The following is a 13,984-nucleotide window of genomic DNA, read 5'->3' on the forward strand; positions in this document are numbered from 1 at the left end:
TACTGAACTGAAATTTGCTTTCATTTGTCTTATCTCAGGAGCCACGCACACAAAATTCCTCTCATATTCAGATATTCAAAAGTGATTATTATAGTCTCTCCAGTGAAGGTTTCCTTCTCACTGTTTCTTGCCATTTTTGGCTTAATCCTTCTTATCCTTCAACACTCCTTCTAGGTGTCATTTTCTCCAGACAGCTTTTACTGGCCTCCAGCAATCTGGACTAAGTTCACTCTGCTTCAAAAGCCCATTGTGCAGAACTTAAATTGTGCTCAATGTGTTAAGGAGCCTGTCTCCCCCCGTACTGGGCTACAAGATCAAGAACAGGGCCCATGTCTTAGTGTATTAACAGTGTTTAACAGTATCTGAACCATAGTAAGCAATGAATCACTATTAATTGACCTGAGCTAAACTCACAATCTTGTTGTCCCTTTAAAAAATACTCCTCTTGGCCGGGCGCGGTGGCTCAAGCCTGTAATCCCAGCACTTTGGGAGGCCGAGGCGGGTGGATCACGAGGTCAAGAGATCGAGACCATCCTGGTCAACATGGTGAAACCCCGTCTCTACTAATACAAAAAATTAGCTGGGCATGGTGGCGTGTGCCTGTAATCCCAGCTACTCAGGAGGCTGAGGCAGGAGAATTGCCTGAACCCAGGAGGCGGAGGTTGCGGTGAGCCGAGATCGCGCCATTGCACTCCAGCCTGGGTAACGAGCGAAACTCCGTCTCAAAAAAAATAAAAAAAATTTAAAAATTAAAATAAATAAAAAATACTCCTCTTTGTCAAAGGCCCTCTTTTTTTTTCTTTTTTTGAGTCTAAGTCTCCCTTACCCAGGCTGGAGTGCAGTGGCACGATCTCAGCTCACTGGAACCTCCGCTTCCCGCTTCAATCGATTCTCCTGTCTCAGCCTCCCTAGTAGCAGGGATTACAGGTGTGTGCCACCACATCCGGCTAATTTTTTGTATTTTTAGTAGAGATGGGGTTTTATCACATAGGCCAGGTTGGTCTCAAACTCCTGACCTCATGTGGTCTACCTGCCGCAGCCTCCCGAACTGCTGGGATTACAAGCATAAGTTACCACACTCGGCCAGAGGCCCTCTTAAGTGTGACTTCCAAGATAAATACTTTTTCATACATTGTCTACCTTGCTGATTATGACAAAAACCTTGCCATCGTTTTTCTAGGAATAATACTCCTTTGTAATGCTGTCTCAGCTTTCTGAAGTGTTCACGTGATTCTCCTAAGCCACACTTCCTATATTCAGGAGTTAATACAGATGGTTTTTAATCCTTAACATGGGCCTATCCTTGTTCTAAGAAAAATTTCATTTCAATATAAGAAAGGACTAACAATTTTCTTTGTATCTTTTGTAGAAGCTAATTATTTTCTACATAATTAGCCCAGCATGCTCTCTCCATTTTAATCCCATTGATTAGGAAAGATGTTTGAGACAAGATTTAACTCTCACTTAGGCCGGAGTGCAGCAGTGTGATCCCTGGCTCACTGCAGCCTTGACCTCCTGGGCCCCAGTGATTCTCCCACCTCGGTCTCCCAAGTATCTGGACTACAGACATGTACCACCAAGCCTGATTATTGTTTGCAATTTTTATTGAGATGGGGTTTCACTATATTGCCCAGGCTGGTCTTGAACTCCTGGACTCAAGCAATCTACTTGCCTTGGACTCCCAAAGTGCTAGGCTGGAGTGCAGTGGTGCGGCTCACTACAACCTCTGTCTCCCTGATTCAAGAGATTCTCCTGCCTCAGCCTCCCGAGTAGCTGGGACTACAGGTGTGCATGACCATTCCCAGCTAATTTTTGTATTTTTAGTAGAGACGGGGTTTCACTGTGTTGGCCAGGCTGGTCTTGAACTCCTGACTTTGTGATCCGCTCGCCTGGCCTCCCAAAGTGCTGGGATTACAGGCGTGAGCCACCATGGCCAGCGGAACATAATCTTTTAACAGGTTTTCACATTTGGATTTCTGAATACAGTAAGCAGCCAATTATTACTTTAACATCAGAAAAAGACGTCTTTAATTTTTTTGTAGTCTATAGTAGAAAAATTATGAAAGAAGGTACTTGAAAACACTATATATTTTCTAGAAGAAAAACTGGCAAAGGCACTCTTCACAAAGGGTGGACAGTACCTTACACATCAAACCCAATGATCCTATCCCAGATTTTCCATTCAACTTTACAAGAAGTAAAACCTCTTGTCTTGTCACCCGTCACCGTTATTCCAATTATGGCAATAACGACCTCCTTCTACGGGTGCAGTTAACAGGTAAGATCTCAAAACTCTGCTAATCAATCGGTCCTGGCTCAAGAACTTCTTATCTGGCTGATTGAGAAAATTCAGATGCTGGAAGCTCATGTGCTTGTTCGGGGAAAGAACGCTAAGCAAGAATAAAATTTTATTTCAAAGCGCCAAAACTCGAATTTTGAGGTCCACAGCGAGGTTTCCCAGAGCAACTCACAGTTGTTCCCTTCTGAGAACGAAGCTCCGTGAAATACGCATCCCTACTCGGTGCAGAGCAAGAGATCAATGGGAAAAAGGATTGAATCAACCGAGTGGGCTAGGCAGGAGAGAGCCTTAACCCACGGCCGCGGGCGAGTCTTCTGGGCAGGGGCAGGCGGGAGCGACGTGGGGCGATGCTCACGAAGGCTCTGAGAGGCGGGCGACGCAACGAGGCCCGGAGGCCTCAGGTTGCGCGCTCCCTAGCTCCTGCCGGGCGGGCAGAAGCCCCCAGTCTTCGGCCCCCGCGCAAGCGACGCCGGGAAATGCCCACATCCGGGAAACCTGCAACGGAGTGCGGCGGCGGCGACATTGAGTGGAAGGCAAAATGGCGGCGGCGGCGGTGGCCTGGTGTTAAGGGGAGAGCCAGGTCCTCGCGACCCCCGCGACGGGCCACACTGGCCCCCAGCAGCCCTCCGGCGTCTCTACCCGCTCTGCCCCACCAGGGATACTTGGGGTTGCTGGGACGGGCTCCGGCCGCCTAGCCGCCCGCCCTCGGGCCGGTGGCCGCTGTCCAGGAGCTCTCCTTTCCCCTCCAGGTAGGTCCGGGGCTGGCGTAGCGGGTGGGGCTCACTCTCTCCTCCGAGCTCGAGTTGGCGGGGCGGTGGCCGCTGGGGCCCACGCCCATCCCCGCTGGCGGGGGTCCAGAGGTTGCTGTGGACTGGCGGGCCGAGGCGGCCCGCTCCAGGCCTGACTGGGCTGGTTGCATTGACCTGAGCTGAGCCCTGCCCTGGGGAAACGAGGGTTGGCCGCGCCCGGTGCTGCAGGAAGAGCCCCAGGCATTTCGGCCTCAGACGTGCACGTTTGGCTGTGAAGAGCCTATCTTGCTGGCGGCCTTGCGCCGACTGTCTCCCACCCCACCCCCAAAACGCGAGTCGGCGGTGTCCACAGGGAAGGAACTGGAAAGGTGGTTCTGAAGGAAAATTGCAGTGAAAGAGCTACAGTTCTTTGAATCCCAGAGGGCCCTGATCCTGGGTATATCTTGAAGAAATCCTGGGAGTCTCTTATGTCTAGTTCAGTGTGATTTAAGGTTACTGTTCATAGTTGGAAGTGGTGGGAGAGATGGAGAGGTCTTTACGAAGTAGGAGTGTGTATATAAATACAGAAAATGAAGGAACGACAATTAAGGGAACAGCGTTTTTTATAACCTGAAATGGCTTGTAGCTCAATGAATGACTTCCAGATGACTTAATTAATCCCCATTCTGACTCCTGTCAATTTCTAATGGAACAAAATTTAATGTTTGTCAACTCATATGTTAATACGACTTATAAAACGTATCATCCTCCAGAAGTTATTCATAAATCTTGTGAACAATAAGTATAGTCTCATGCACAGAAATAATACTGTATAACTCCAGTTTTGGAAATGGATTTGAATGTTAGCCATCATGAAGCTTGTCAGACCTTTACGAATTGTTTATTGAAGGTTAAAAATTTTTATTAATTTTCCTCCATGAGAAAGAAAAGGTAGGACATTGTAATTGGAATGATTGTTCTCTGCTGCGAAAACAAAACTTATCTCTGATGGTGAAATGGGGTAGTTGATTCCCTAAGGCAGTGGAGGAGTTTGATTGAACAGTGAAAGAAGTAGCATTGTGTTAGTCCCATTGCCTGCTACTGCAAGAAACCAGATCGTGGTCCGTTCCTGGAACGGCACATTCTATGCCTAAATATTGATTGAATATTCCTTGTTGCTCTCCAAAAACAAGTAAAAAAATTTTTTTTGCTATATTTTAAATGTATAATATCTGGCTTTCATTGTGTAGGTCGTTTTTATTTTTGTTTTTATTGCTAGTCCTTGTTATTCTATATACATAATTTTGGAATGGTTCTAACTCTGGTTAGTTATTTTAGATGTTTTATTTATATTAGTGGGAGATTGTTTTACATCACAAAAGTTATTTAGTCATTGAATAACATTTTCGCCCCAAGTAGAAGCAGCAGTCATTTTTCAGCATTTTTCACTTTTGATCCCACAATTATTAGAAAGTGAACAGAAGAAAATGTCAGTATGCAGTTTCCTGAATGTTGCTGTTTATACAAATGAGACTATGCTGCTAAAAAAAAGAAACAGCACATATTATTGTTGCTGTCCTCATTACTGATCTGGTCAAAGCTATGACATAGTCACTTTTTTTTTTAAAGATGGGGACTCGCTATGTTGCCTGTGCTGGATTCCAACTCCTGGGCTTGAACAGTCCTCCCACCACAGCCTTTCAAGTAGCTGGGACTACAGGTGCACTACTGCACCCAGCTAGGGTACCTTTCTGTTAAACTTAAGTCAACCCAATCTTATGTAATGGTACCTTTTTTTTCCCCTAAGTTGGACAAACTAATCAATGATACTTGTTTGTTGTTTGTATTTTTGATGAGGGTCTGAACTTTAAAAAAAAAAAAAAATAGAGATTTGTTATACCCAGGCAGTTTGATTCCAGAGCTCTTACTTTTAACCATTAGGTTAAAAATCATTGAAAGTTACGGAATAGCTGGGCATGGTGGTTCACGCCTATAATCCCAGCACTTTGGGAGGCTGAGGTGGGCAGATCACGAGGTCAGAAGATTGAGATCATCCTGGCCAACACGGTGAAACCCCGTCTTTAAAAAAAAAAAAAGAAAGAAAAAAGGTGGTGAAACATCTCTACTAAAAATACAAAAAAAAGCTTGTGTGTAATGGCATGTGCCTGTAATCCCAGCTACTTGGGAGGCCGAGGCAGGAGAATTGCTTGAACCCAGGAGGTGAAGGTTGCAGTGAGCAGAGATCATGCCACTGCACTCCAGCCTGAGCCACAGAGCAAGACTCTGTCTCAAAAAAAAAAAAAGAAAGAAAATAATACAATTGAGGTAACAAGGAGATTTTGCATTTTATTTATGGCTAAGTTAGGCATGTGCAATGACTGCTACTCCAGAACTTCTCTGCTTTGGACCTGGAAAATTTCTTTTAACGTTGATCTCAAGATATACTCTCTTTATTTATTTATTGTGGGACAGAGTCTTGCTCTGATGCTTAGGCTGCAGTGTAGTAGCAAAGTCACGGCTCACTGCAGCCTCAGCCTCCCCAGTAGCTGGGACTGCAGGTGGACACCAACATACCTGGCTGGGTTTTTTTCTATTTTTTGTAGAGACAGGGTCTCACTTTGTTGCCCAGGCTCATCTCAAACACCTGGGATCAAGAGATCCACCCACTTCAGCCTTTAAAAGTTTTGGGATTACAGGCATGAGCCACTGCACCCGGCCCTAAATTTTAGAAATATTAAAATGTAGAACAGCATGCTTAGAATCAAACAAACATGATACTGGCCAGGCTTGGTGGCTCACGCCTGTAATCCCAACACTTTGGAAGGCCAAGGTGGGAGGATCGCTTGAGGCCAGGAGTTTGAGACCAGCCTTGTCAATAGAGATGAGAGACCCTCATTTCTATTTAAAAATAAATAAAATAAAAAGAAACATGACACCTATTACTGTGGAATGATGTTCCTGGTATTATGTTATTCTTTTGCTAACAAATAGGGCCCTAACCAGTGATAGAGGCAAGATTCATAGGTCCTTTGTCCTTTGGTCCACGTGCCCAAATCTCTTAATCAGGTCCAGATAGGGTTCCTCTTGCTCCAGGGACCTGTGAAGTAATGTGTCCTGTGTGTCACATGTATGCTCTCTTGCTGTCTCTCTCTCACTTTGTCTCTTTCTCTCTATCTCTCTTCCTTTTCTCTTTCCCTCACTCACCACAGTACACAAGAGTAGAATACTGCTAGGAAGGCCACAGTAAGCACTACTAGAAAAGGAGAATAATGAGAGATAAGCAGCAGATTCTGTGTAAGCAACCAGTCTTGGAGGTAGGGGAGATTGGACCTTGATTTATTTGGAAGGAACTCTCTCATCGTTTTCCATGACCTGTGAAGTGTGTGTTGGGTGAGTATCCTCCCTTTGGAAAGTACAAATCTTTCTCAGCTAGCTTGTTGTTCTTAGAAGTTGGGGGCCAAAGGGTTTTAAATTTTGAATAGACAAAGAGTTTTTTAGTCTGAACTTCAGATGATTTAAGAAAAAAAAATTTTTTTTTTTTTTTGAGATGGAGTCTTACTCATTTGGTTATTTGAGGCTATTAGGTTTGATGGGAAGGCTACATCCTTAAGGTGTTCTTTACCCCTGAAGCAGTAGTTAGCTAAGAGTTTTCAGTGGGTGTCTGTACTCAGTCTTTTAATCCTGCCTCTACGGGTCTAGGTGCAAGTTACTTTTCCAATCCTGTTGAGAGTTTAAATTTCTGAACATTTTCTACTCCCTTCTATTTTTGCTTTGAAATCTGCTGCTGCTTTCTTGAGCTCATCATTTACTTATAATACTTTGCCAAATATACAATAGCAGTCAATATTTGCTTCCAAGATCCTCTTTTCCAAACTCTTTTTTATATAAGACTGCAAGGTCAGTAGCCTCTTTGTATGCTCACTGACCTTGTAGTTGTATGAAAGGTTATTATAGGTAACAGCTTTACCAAATATTTTGCCACTATAAAACATGATCCTCCATCTTTCCAGTCTCTGGTATCTGTTTCCTCTCAGCCCTCAGCCTGACCACTAAGGCAGTATCACTAAGGCAGTGCTGTATAGGTTTTTATTGCAGCAGCACCTCACTTCTAGGTACCAGTTTCTGTATTAGGATAATGAAAGACTGAATCTACAGATGGACAATGGTCAGATCATATATGAAACTAGAACTCTGACCCATGACCTCTGTAGCAATAGGCCCAAACTGTCAGGACTTGGTCAGTAACTACCAGCTTCCTTAATCTTTGTACCTAATTCCAATTTGGGATGACCCAGAGAAAGCTAAATATGCTTCCCAAACCAGCCACATGGGATACCCCGCTTCCAATGTCAACGAAGAGTCAAACTCTGTAAAATATTTTAAGAGATCTATTCTGAGCCAAATATGAGTGACCATTGCCCCATGACACAGTCCTCAGAAGCTCTTGAGAACATGTGTCCAAGGTGGTCAGATTACAGCTTGGTTTTATACATTTTAGGGAGACATAGACATCAATCAGTATATGTAAGATTGGCAAGACAACTTGAAGTGGATGGCTTCCGGGTCATAGGTAGATTTAAAGATTTTCTGATTGTCAGTTGGTTGAGTTATTACTGTCTAAAGACCTAGAATCAATAGAAGGGAGTATCTAGGTTAAGATAAGGGGTTTTGGCTAGGCACAGTGGCTCACACCTGTAAATCCCAGCACTTTGGGAGGCTGAGGCAGGTAGATCATGAGTCAGTAGTTTGAGACCAGCCTGGCCAACATAGTGAAACCCTATCTCTACTAAAAATATAATAATTAGCTGGGCATGGTGGCACATGCCTATAGTCCCAGCTACTCAGGAGGCTGAAACAGAATTCAGTTGAACCCGGGAGGCGGAGGTTGTGGTGAGCCAAGATCATGCCACTGCACTGCAGCCTGGGCAACAGAGCGAGACTCTCAAAAAAAAAGAGAAGGGATTATGGAGACTAGGGTTTCCATTATGCAGATAGAATCAATAGGAGGGAATGTCTGAGTTAAGGACTTGTGGAGACCAAGGTTCCCGTTATGTAAAGGAAGTCTCTAGGTAGAAGGCTTCAGAGATCATACACTGTAAATGTTTCTTATCAGGTTTGATTCTCTCCTGAATCAGGCAAAAGGCCTCAGAAAGGAAGGGAATTATCTTCAGAATGTAGATTTTCCCCACAAGAGACAGTTTTGCAGGACAGTTTCAAGATATGGCAAAGAAACATAATTTGGGGTCAAATACTTAGATTTCCTTAAGGGCTTGCCATCTGTCATGTGATACTATGCTGGAGTCAGGCTGGAATTGGGTATCCTATTGCTACAAAGAGTCTGTTTTGTCAGTCTTAAGATTTGTTTTAATGTTAATGCTGATCAGCTGTGCCAGAATTCCAAAAGGGAGGAGGGAATCATGAGGCATGGCCAAACCCCCCTTCCCATCATGGCTGGAACTAGTTTTTCAGGTTAATTTTCAAATGCCGTTGGCTGAGAGGAGGCTTGACTTAGCATTTTATCTTTAGTTTATACCAGTTAGCCCACCTTCAGTTTCCCATGCCAGCAACCTACAATCAGAGCATACCTGAAGTCTTCCCCCTTTTTTTAGTGTAAAGGTTTCCCACTCCCCTGCTTGCCTTTGAATCTTTGCCAAGTGCAAGTTGACAGTGGCTGATTCCTACCTATATAGTAAGATCTGATTAAATAGCCTCTGCTTGTTTCCATTTGGGCAGTCTTTGTCTATTTCTGCAGTATTATTAGACTGTTTTGTGGTAACAAATCCCAAAATATCAATGGCTTAACACAACAGAAATGTTTCTCTTGCACACAGTTCAGTGGGAGTCAGTAGGGGCTCTCCATCCAATAGCTTAGGGATCCATCTTCCTTCTGTATTGTGAAGCCACCATCTCAAAATGTAACCTACATCGTCATTGAAGCAGGAAAACCAAAGCAAAGTGACTTCTAACTGCCTCGCTCCAGAATTGAGATATGTCACAGCTGCTCACCCAGCTTTGGCCAGAGCTAATCTGGGAAATGGAGGCAAGTACTGTATGTGAATATAGTCTCTGCCATAATATATTTACCAAAATCAATTGGCTAAAGATATACCTAATTCCTCCATTTCAGTGTTTTTGACATCAGAAGATATAGATCGTCTTACAATTAAAATTGAATGTTCAAATGTAATGCTTCTCTTATTTCCCTTGATAAATGAAGTGATATCATTTGATGGAAACAATAGTTTCTTTAAAATAAATCCCATGTATTTTAAGTGCGTATATTTAAATAAGAATTTGTAGCAGAACCATTCTAGGATCCAGTCATTTCCTTTCCTTTTTTTCTTTTTCAACTCTCTATTTTGGAAAACTTCAAGAGTAAACAAAAGTAAAGAGAAAGGCCAAGGCAGTAGGATTGCTTGATGCCAGGAGTTCAAGACCAGCCTGCGCAACATGGTGAGACCTTGTCTCTACAAAACAAATAAGAAGAAGAAAGAGACTAGTACATTGAACCCTCATATACCCATTACTCAGCTACAACAGTCTTCAACAAATGACAACTTTTGTCTCATTTATATCCCCATCCCCTTCAGCACACAACCAAATTATTTTGAAATAAATTCCAGATGTCATTTATTTTATCCACAAGTATTTTCAACAGGTAGATGTTAGAGATATGCTTAAAGTAAGTTTTCAGTTATTTACGCCTACAACACATTGTTACACATATACCAGAACTCAGTCCTTTCTCTGACTTTTGTGCACTCAGTGTTAGGAGTTATATCAGAGTACAGTTATAGAATAGAGGACTAGAATGAATCTCTTTGGTCCAGCATTTCCTAACATATACTGGCTGGAATGTGACTCTCATGAAATATTATGGGAGAAAAAGTAAGGTAAAGTAAATTTGGGCAACAGTACATTCTCTTCTTGTCTTGAACTCCTTGCCTCAAGTGATCCTCCCACCTGGGCTTTCCAAAGTATTGGGATTACAAGCATAAACCCCAGACCCCCATTGTCTTCTCGTAATTGCCCATGATTATGTAAAAAAATGAGATGTCCAATTTTGTGTATTATAATCCCATTTTGGTTAATAGTAGTATATGTTAGAATATTCAGTATTAATAGTGATTATTGTTGTGTCTGTTTCCTGTATCTTATGAAACAAATCACTATAAACCTGATGGCTTAAAACAACATAAATTTATCCTCTCATAGTTCTGGAGGCCAGAAGTCTTAAATCAAGGCATTAGCAAGGCCACTTTCCCTCCAGAGGCTCTAGGAGAGAAGCTGTCTCTTGCCACTTCCGCTTCTGTTGGCTGCTGACATCCTTGGCTTCTGGCCTCATCACTTCAGTCTCTGTCTTCATCATCACATTGCCTCCTCCCTTTTTCTATGTGAATCAAATCTCCTTCTGTCTCTCAAAAGGACACTTGTAATTGCATGTGGGACTTACCCTGTTAATCCATGACAATCCCATAATCTCAAAATCCTTAACTTAATCACATCTGCAACATCCCAAATTCCAGAGAAGATTAGAAGGGGGAATATCTTATTTTTTTTTGAGACAGGGTCTCACTCTGTGTCCTAGGCTGGAGTGCAGTGATACAGTCATGGCTCACTGTAGCCTCCACCTCCTGGGCTCAAGCGATTCTCCCACCTCAGTCTCCAGAACAGCTGTGACTACAGGCATGCACACTGCCACACTTGGCTCATTTTTTGTATTATTTGTAGAGACGGGGTTTTGCCATGTTGCCCACCCACGCTGATCTCGAACTCCTGAGCTCAAGTGATCCTCCTACTTTGGCCTCCCAAAGTGATGGGATTACAGGTCCAAGACAGGAATATATATATATATTTTTAGACGGAGTTTCGCTCTGGTTGCCCAGGCTGGAGTGCAATGGCGCGATCTCGGCTCACCACAAGCTCCACCTCCCCAGTTCAAATGATTCTCCTGCCTCAGCCTCCCTAGTAGCTGGGATTACAGGCATGAGCCACTGTGCCCGGCTCAGGAATATCTTTTAAGAGGCCATTATTCATCCCACTACAGTGATTCTTACTCTTGAGGAAGGTGAATTATGAGGGACTTCTACTTTATTCTACTGTATATATTTATATAACTCCTTGAATTTTTCAATGAGGATTCATGCTATATTTTCTTAACAGCAGAAGGAAGGGGCAAGTTACCTGCATTTCTAAGTTTAAATATTTTTGCACTACCTGCTGGTGACCAGGTCCCATTACAGGGAAATGGAAGCAAATATTTTGACAGAAGCAAAATTATGTTTCTTTTTTTTTTCTCTGTCTCAGAATGATCTTGGAAATGGTAAAATAACAATGATAATAAAAGGATGATTAACTTGTAGTTTAAACCCAAAATAAGTGATATTAAAAGAATACCTAGATCCTATAAATGAATCGCAACCCAGATACTAAGAGAACTGACATGTAGGATTCCACAACAATGTTAATCCTTGATCATGGAGAAATAGTAGATTTAAGAAGACCTGATATAGAAAGTATCTTCACTTTTAGAAAGGGCCAGAAGTGAATTCCATAAACTTTAGACTGGTGAGCTAAATGTTAAGCCTAGAAAAATGTGTTAGTAAGCTGTTAAATTAATATTTTGGGAAAGCTTAGAAAAGAAAATGCTTTAGGGACCAGCTTCCTTCATAAAAGCACAAGGTATGTTCATCCTAATTTCATTTATGAAATAATTACTCGTATTATTATGTTATAGACAGAATATGTGTAATTTTCAGACAATGAAAAAGCTTTTTTTTTTTTCAAAGTAGAGAAATGTGAACTGCTTGTGATTGATTTGTAACTAATTTAGCAGTTGTACCATGAGATTACTGATTTATGAGGTGAAGTCATCAGGAAACTACCTCTAGTGGTTGCTACAGGGCTTTGTCCTGTCTCAGGCCTGCTGCAAATATATGTGTGTGTGTATAATTAATTTCTATAAATATAAATTTTTAAGAATTTAAAGTAAGTATACATTTTTTTTTTTATTATTATTATTTTTTGAGTCGGAGTTTCGCTCTTGTTACCCAGGCTGGAGTGCAATGGCGCGATCTCGGCTCACCGCAACCTCCGCCTCCTGGGTTCAGGCAATTCCCTGCCTCAGCCTCCTGAGTAGCTGGGATTACAGGCACGTGCCACCATGCCCAGCTAATTTTTTGTATTAGTAGAGACGGGGTTTCACCATGTTGACCAGGATGGTCTCAATCTCTTTACCTCGTGATCCACCCGCCTTGGCTTCCCAAAGTAAAGTGGGTATATTTTTAACAGCTCTATTAACATATAATTTACATACTATAAAATTACTCAGGCTAGGTGGGGTGGCTCATGCCTATCATCCCAGCACTTTGGGAGGTTGAGGCAGGAGGTTTACCTGAGCGCTTGAACCCAGAAGTTCAAGACCAGCCTGGGCAAGATAGGGAGACTCTGTTTTACAAAAAATTAACAAATCAGCTGGGCAGGGTGGCATGTGCCGGCATTCCCAGCTACTCAGGAGGCTGAGGCAGGAGGGTCACATGAGCACAGGAAGTTGAGGCTGCAGTGAGCTGTGATCCCACCACTGTACTCCAGTCTGGGCAACAGAATGAGACCCTGTCTCAAAAAAAAAAAACAAAACCAAAAAAATCCCTAAGTTTACCCGTTGAAAGTGTTTTTTTTTTTAAGCATATTTACAGAGCAATAAGTCATCTAATCTAATTTTAGAACAGAAAATAAGTTAGTTTTATATACAGTATGGTGAATTTGCTTTTTTTGCTTAGGATACATTTGGGTATCTGTTTATGTCTGTACATTGTATAGAACATCATTCTTTTTGACTTAGATGTATATTACATAACTGTACTATGAATTACTTGAACAATCTTCCACTGATAAACATCTAGACTGGTTTCAACTTTTGCTGTTATAAATGATGTTGCAAGGAGCAGCCTACATCTTCACATACTTGAGTGTATGTATATTCCTTTACTTGTGTTGCATTGTTCCTCTTAATCCTAGTTCAATTTATAAGGTAGATGTTGATAACCACTTTATGTCTCAGGAGTCAGTTTCAGAGAATTAAATGGCGAAGTCCACATTGCTACTAATTTAACAGAACAAGTTGTTCTTTTTTGTTGTTCTTTTGTTGTTGTTTTAATATAGACATGGTCTGCCTATGTTCCTCAGGGTGGTCTCAAACTCCTGAGCTCAATCAGTCCTCCCTCCTTGGCCTCGCAAAATGCTGTGCTTATAGGCCTGAGCCACCATGCCCAGCCCCTGAACAAGTACTTCAATCTCATTTTTTGTTGTTTTTTCATTATAAGTGCTGTGGTTTTCTAGTACTCACAGGATTTTGACAAATTAGAATGTATCCAGAAAAGCATGACTAGAATTAGGGAGCAGTAAAAGGAACAAGGGATGTTTAAGAGATACATATTTATTTTATTTGTTCAACGTGTATATTTATTAAGCACCCACTATGTGCCATATCCTGTTATAGATGGTGGATGGACAGCAGTTACAAGACAAACAAGGTCCTCTTCTTTCGTGATGCTTTTGTTTCAGTGAGGGGAAACGGACAAGTTTCTTGATCTTACCTGTTTACTTTAACAAGTACCTGGGATGCTGAGGCATGAGAATCACTTGAATCTGAGAGGCGGAGGTTGCAGCGAGCCAAGGTCGCACCTCTGCACTCCTGCACTCCAGCCTGGGTGACAGAACAAGATTCTATCTCAGGGGCCAGGCGTGGTGGCTCACGCCTAAAATCCCAGCACTTTGGGAGGCCGAGGCGGGTGGATCACGAGGTCAAGAGATCGAGACCATCCTGGTCAACATGGTGAAACCCCGTCTCTACTAAAAAAATACAAAAAATTAGCTGGGCATGGTGGCGCGTGCCTGTAATCCCAGCTACTCAGGAGGCTGAGGCAGGAGAATTGCCTGAACCCAGGAGGCGGAGGTT

General features: G+C 42.5%; 1 protein-coding gene and 1 pseudogene across 2 annotated transcripts in view; one reads left to right on the top strand and one right to left on the bottom strand.

Moving 5' to 3' along the window:
• Nucleotides 1-2,570: 2,570 nt before the first annotated feature.
• Nucleotides 2,571-3,218, bottom strand: LOC105717886 (uncharacterized; annotated as a pseudogene).
• The window catches only part of LATS1 (large tumor suppressor kinase 1), a 53,157-nt gene continuing 42,005 nt past the window's right edge, over nucleotides 2,833-13,984 (top strand). For both annotated transcript variants that reach the window (XM_012452451.2, XM_021669853.2), the window contains exon 1: nucleotides 2,833-3,048. The gene's annotated coding sequence lies outside the window, so the exon portion shown is untranslated. The remainder of the gene's footprint in view (nucleotides 3,049-13,984) is intronic.

The sequence above is a fragment of the Aotus nancymaae genome, unplaced genomic scaffold, assembly GCF_030222135.1.
Source record: "Aotus nancymaae isolate 86718 unplaced genomic scaffold, 86718_ANA_hifiasm-v0.15.2.pri h1tg000040l, whole genome shotgun sequence".
Classification (NCBI taxonomy): Eukaryota; Metazoa; Chordata; class Mammalia; order Primates; family Aotidae; genus Aotus; species Aotus nancymaae.